This window comes from Cajanus cajan, chromosome 8 (genome assembly GCF_000230855.2).
Source record: "Cajanus cajan strain Asha chromosome 8, NIPB_CcT2T_4, whole genome shotgun sequence".
In the NCBI taxonomy this organism is placed as follows: Eukaryota; Viridiplantae; Streptophyta; class Magnoliopsida; order Fabales; family Fabaceae; genus Cajanus; species Cajanus cajan.
The window spans coordinates 8,379,265-8,385,671 of NC_138524.1; the positions used below are offsets into that span (position 1 = coordinate 8,379,265).

General features: G+C 33.5%; 1 long non-coding RNA gene across 4 annotated transcripts; it reads left to right on the top strand.

Annotated features, from left to right (window-relative positions):
• The first annotated feature begins 2,735 nt into the window (after positions 1-2,735).
• On the top strand, positions 2,736-6,081 carry LOC109799022 (uncharacterized). Of its 4 annotated transcripts, none has more exons than XR_014428659.1 (5): positions 2,736-2,920; positions 2,989-3,050; positions 3,582-3,692; positions 4,205-4,553; positions 5,546-6,081. It is a non-coding gene; the product is annotated as an uncharacterized LOC109799022 (long non-coding RNA). The 4 variants fall into 4 exon arrangements; XR_014428658.1 differs by having other exon boundaries at positions 3,618-3,692; XR_014428657.1 differs by having other exon boundaries at positions 3,663-3,692.
• Positions 6,082-6,407: the final 326 nt, after the last annotated feature.

A 6,407-nucleotide genomic window follows, 5' to 3' on the forward strand; every position in this document is an offset into this window, starting at 1 on the left:
ATACTTAAATTTCATAAGTTCATTTTTCTTAAGAATTATAGAGAGAAACTAGAGAGCTAAACTCGAGCCACAAGAGACCCTTTTTTCCCTTCTAACTTCATTAATGAGCTCTGATCCTTCCCTAGAGCACCTTTTGTAGGAGTTGAGTTGTGATTTGAAGCTTAAGGAGTTGAGAATCAAAAGTTCATGGTTGTCGTGTGGTGAGAACTTGGGAGTTTGTTTTTTGCTGTTCAACCTCCTTCTTCCTCTTTTCTTGGAGATTTGAGGTGAATGAAGTTTGTGGATTTGTTCTTATTATGTTGTATACTTGTATATGTTGATTGTTGCTTGAATTCATCCATATTGGTTATGATATTGATTTGAGAAGTGAAGGACCTTGTTCTTGGTTTTTGGTTGTTCTTGATACGATGAGAAGGAAATTAATGATTAAGAACTCTTATTTGTTGCATGTTGTAGATTTCTTGACATTTGAGTTGCTTATAATGTATATGTGTTTCTTTGTGAGTTGCATGTTGAATTGGAAGAGGATATCTAGTGATTTTAGCCAAATTGTGATCAAGGTAGAAACTCTCTGCCTAAACAATGTTGGATGCTAATGGATTGATGTTGGTATGAGTTAGATAGAGGTTCTCTGGCTGAAATGGGACTGGGCATGGGTTTAGCCACACTAGGCAGGATTGCCACAAAGACACTCTACCTCATTCATATCTGGTGTAGGTTGAGTGGCACTGAGTGTGGGAAAACCCAAAAGCTCTCTAACGCGGGGAGAATGACATCAAACATGGGTTACCTTATCAAATTATGTTGTTTGATTAATAAAATGGTGAACAAATAGTAGTAGTTGTATATCTCATATGTTGTATGTTGATATATGTTGTGAGTTTTTATACATTGATATGTGATAATGTATAGTGATGATTAAATTATTGATAGTTGAATGTTGATGAATGATTTTAGTTATATATACATTGATAGGAGATAATGTATGTAAGCGATAAAGTTGTTGAAATGTTGAGGCGTTGATGTTGAGAATGTTTAAAGTATTATGGTGTCTTATGTTAATTGACTTAAGACCGGAGGAAAAACTATTTAGAAAGTTGTATATCTCATTGTGAGAATATTGTTGTGATGTTTTATAAGTCTAATTGTTGAAAATCCTACCTGAGTAGTTGATTCTTGAAATGGATAATTGATGTGATATATATATATATATATATATATATATATATATATATATATATATATATATATATATATATATATATATATATATATATATATATGGGCAAGGTCGAAGCATACCATTAAGAGCCATAAATTTTAAAAATTAAAAAATCAATTCTATATATTTCATAAAATCATGCTAAAAAGATTATTATATAAATATGAAAAAAAATTTATTTCAAATGTGCTATTTTATAGGAAAAAAAGTTACAAGATTTTTTTATATAATAAGGGAATGTGAATTTTAGGGGAAGGGGTAAAAAAAATTGGAGGAAAAGAGAAAATAAAATAAAGAGAAATAAATTTTTTTGGAAGAAGTAATGGAAAAATATATAATTGACTTTTAGTGAAAGAATGAAAAATAAAAATAAAAATAAAATTTATTTATGATAGTAACATGATTCAAACTTAGGTTTTTTTCAATAAATTTTCGTATAAGCTAATTAACAACTGGATAGTTTATAAAAATAAACTTAAAACATCTTATTGACTACACATAAAATATTTTATAAATTTGTCAAAACACTTTCATAAGTACTTATAGAATAAGATAAGCACAAATAAGTTGTTCATAAGTTCTTCCAAATAGGATTGTAGTCCTTATAATTTAAAATAGATATTTTTAATCTTCATACTTGTAATTTTTTAATTTTTTAATCCTTGTAGTTATTTTTTTTAACATTATCTCTTTTGTGTTGATGTGAAAAATGTATTAATTCAACTTTGTGCTTATGTCTAATTTATTTTGTTGAAATGACTCTAAATAATTAAATAGGTTTTTTTATACTTCGTGACTCTTTTGTACCTCACTTGCAACGCTCATTATTAAGACATCATTTTTTTGCTCTTATAAAATTGAAGACATACCCGATTTTTTTTGCTCATTATTAAGTACATACTCGTACCCATTCCCGTACCCGATTTAAGATATCGAGTTTTACCCGTACCCGTACCTGTTCAAACTGGGTATTCCCCGTCAAAGTCGGGACGAGTTCGGGTATTACCCTCAGGTACAAGTATATTTGTCATCCCTATGTGTGAGGTCCTTTAAGGATCATGATTTCCCAATGTTGTTCTCTAGTGCGCAATATAGCACGACATCTCCATTCACAATCGTGGTGAACGCATTCCACGAGAAGCCTAGTAGTGTTTGAATGCTTAACCTTGTAAGTGCAACGATTGACAATGTGAAATCTGTTAATGGCATCTTATACTTGTTCTGTTAATTACTTGATGTTACTCTTTGAGACTACGTTCACTACAAAAAATAGGTAATTATTGACGATTTTTTTTTTGCGGTTTCCATAAACCGCCAAAAAATGTTACATTTGTTGCAAGGTTGGCAATTGTAACAAATTATTGATACTTTCTGGCGGTTCGAAACCGCAGGAATGGTAAGCATTACCGTGTTGGCACTTTCTGGCAGTTTTAAACTGACAGAACGTTCAATAAATTTTTTTTATTAAAATTAAACTTAAAAAAACATTTTTAAAACGAAGTCCGCAATCTGTGCGAGTAACTTTACTTTTGAAAATTTCACAATTTCACTAACAATAGGAAACAACATGCAAGAGCAAGAGGAGAAACTAGAGAAAACCAATTCGCGCGGAAGAGTGAAGCTTCAATTTGTTTAGTTTTCTTCTTCCACTGAATCCCATAGCGAGAGGGAAGCACACGTCAGCTTCTCGCAAGCTTGGTACGTTTCAATTTCAACTTTTTGCTTTTGATTTTCGCAAAACCCTCATTTCCGCAAACTCCTCTCAGGTAGGAAGAACAAACCACCGCACGCATCCACTTCCGCGCCAAAATCACCACAATCTCAATCGGTAACCCTCTCTCTCTTTCTCTTCGCATTTCCGATTTGTGAAATCCCTAACGACCTTTGTTTCTAAATTTCAATACTGTGAATGAAAATGGAATAACATAAAATGGAAAGTGGTAGGTTGTGCAGTAATGCACACTAGGTAATGTTTAATAAGAGTTATCATCTTCATGCAAGTATTAGATATGCATAAAAACATCCTATTCTCAGATTTTGGAAACGCAATGCCTTGACCGGTTCAATAATTAATTTGATTTGGAAAACAATACTTAGATCAAATACATGAAAAATGGATAACTGTTTCTAGATATTTTTGAGCTCTAGATTTTTTTTTCTTTTTCATATAGATAAATGAGCATTGCCGACATAAGCAGGAAACAATTCTCTATTAGTTTGTTGTCCTGCTTTGTTAGAACTTCTAGATTTGCCAATTAATTTCTGACAGCATAGCATATATAAACTTAGATTTTGATTGCTGTTACATATTAAAATAGTTTTTTTCATAATTTTCATTCTGTTTCAAAGTATCTTACAGTTTGATTAAAGTATCTTACCTGCTGGTATGAATCAGTTTGATTAAAGTATCTTACAGTAACACTCAGAATATTTGTTTCAGCCTCCTCCACTTCTCGCGCCTCTTCTGCAGGTATTCCTAACTCCAAATCCTCTCTCGCTATTTGAATTCAATTCAATTGTTTGGTGCTAATGCTCAATTTGCATGTGCTGGTAATTGACCACTGATTAGTGATTAGTGATCACACTCCGTTCGAAGTAACGGAGACCTCAACAGTTAGTTAGTTACTGTATTATGGTTTTTCTACTCTGTTGTTGCTATTCTTGAATTGGATTTGGATTTTTTTAGTGTTTTTTTATTGTTATTTTTTTCTTTTTTCAATTTCTATATTTGAATCGCGTAATTGATCACCAGGATTTGAATTCTTGTGTTTGGTTTTGTCAATCACAATTCAATTGCATACTATATTCAGTATTTAGGAGTTTATGTAGGAATTATGTTTTAGTGGATGCAAATGTTAATCATTAATTTATGTCAGAAATATATGATTTAGTGATTTATGGAAATATCAATTTGGTTGAGTGGCGCGTGCCATTCGCTAATGTGGGAGAATAGAACACCCTAAAACCTAGTTGTTTTTGCAGAATTCATAAATCCATATGGAATCCGTTCCTCGTCCCAGACTCAGAATGATTCTGATTCTTCGTCTGAAAGATTGTCATGACAGCAGAAATGGAAAATCAACATGGCAATTTGGAGCTTAGTTACAACAATGAGGAATTTCGATTAGAGGGAAATAGTAATGATGGTTACATGGACAAGGCATGCCTTTATAATCATTCCTCTGTGGGGGATGGAACTGTGACTTTTTCAGAAGGCAATTGTCATGTTGATAGCAATGACCTGTTTGAAGGGGAATTAGAGGGCAAGGCTGAAAATCACACTGTTTCCTGTAGTTGTGAAGTTCATTTTGCAAAAGCAGTCCAGGTTCAGGTTTATCATTTTCCTAGTGAAATCTAATTAAATTTGAGTATGTTTATCATTTAGACTAGAGCGTTGATACTAGGCTTTTAAGAAGACTGTTGACTTTTTTTATTGTTGATTATTTATATTTAAATTTGAGTATGTTTATCATTTAAATAATGGAGTGGTTTTAATTAGTAGTCATTGAGGCCTCTGTGGTTTTAATCTTTTCTACTAAAAAAAAATACTAATCATAAAAGCATAAAAGGTTCAAGAGTACTGAAAATTTAATCTTCTCTCAAAAGGTATATTAACTGCCTCTCTTTCAAGTGGAACAGCTATTTGGTCACGAGTGTACAATTAACTAGCTAAGCTAGGTCTAGGTGACACTTGAAATTGACATGGCAAATGTTAGGTTAGTTTCTATGATGATAAAACTAGACTATTACAGATTTTGTCTTCTACCTTATCGTGATATGAAGCTTTGGCATAAATCACGAAATGATTAAATTCTAATATCTTCTTTAATTAAATTTTTAAAGTTAAATCTTTAACCTCTTGTAGAAATTTAGATAAGTAATATGAGCACTAGATCATCGCAGTTCCTCCTTTTTTTAAAAAAAGCTGCGAACTTACAGAGATGAAAGAAGATGTTGTTTTGACTTATTTGACTTATTTCTATATATAATTATCTTTTCTGATTCTGGAAATTTACTCTTCTATTGCTACTGGTCATTTCTACTATCTTAGTGTTTTATGGTCAATAAAGACATAGTCTCCCTTTTTACAGGTTCATAAAAATGTATTTGTTGTCTTTTATTCTGGAGAGAGAGTTAAAAGTAAAATTCTGAAAATTGTTAAGTCTCAATTATGCCTTTTTTTGGACAAGACTTATTGAGCAATTCCACTCATCCTTTGCACCATTGCAACATAATTGTTCTCTTTTTGATTCATTTTGTGTGAAGATATAGCTAACCCATAATTTAGCTAAAAATACCTTAATATACCTCATTTTTGTGCAGGTATTGAGCTAGAGACTTGAGGATTGAAGACCCTTAGGATTGGAAATCTAAGGAGTAGGGAGCAGAGCAGAGTGGCTGCGCCGGGCGCAACATTACCCGCGTCGGGCTTGAGAAGAACAGAGTGTCTCGTCTTTGCAAGCAATATGCGTGCCGGGCGCAAAAGGAATTGCGCCGGGCGTGTTCTGAGGCAGAGAATACTTGACCTCACTGGAAGGCCCTGCGCCGGGCGCAACAATTTATACGCCGGGCACGTAAACCCTAATCTAACTCCCCAAGCTCGTATTTGAAGGCATTTTCGGGGACTTTTCTCCCCATTCACGCAGGGGCGCCTCCAGGAGCTGCGGAAGGGATTCCCAGGGCTTGAGACCGTTCGTGTGTGGATCTTTCCTTCGGTTCTTCACTTCTCCCTTCATCTCTATTTTGTATTTACCCTCATTGTTGAGTGGTTCTACCCATTTTTGTGGGGTTAGATGTAACCAACGTACTCTATTGTAATCCTTACGTTTTTAATGATATATATATGTATTGTTTCATTCTTTGTTGTGTACGTTTCTAAGCTTAATGGTTGCTTTGGATTGATCACCCTTTGCATGATTTCAGGTTCCATTGAGTATTGGGAAATACCATTGAAACTAGTTCTGGAACATATGCCTAGTGGAGATTGTATCTAGGGATAGAGCTTGACCCATTAGTAGTCTTAAACCCTAATCTGTAATGCGGGTGTAGGTATTGGGTACTCAAGGGATTGATATTCAATATTCGCACCTAGGCTCTTTCTCTAAGGGATTAGGTTTGAGTAAACTTATGGGTTGACTAAGCAATGTATGTAACAAGAGATTAAGGATTCATTAGTTTGACGTTC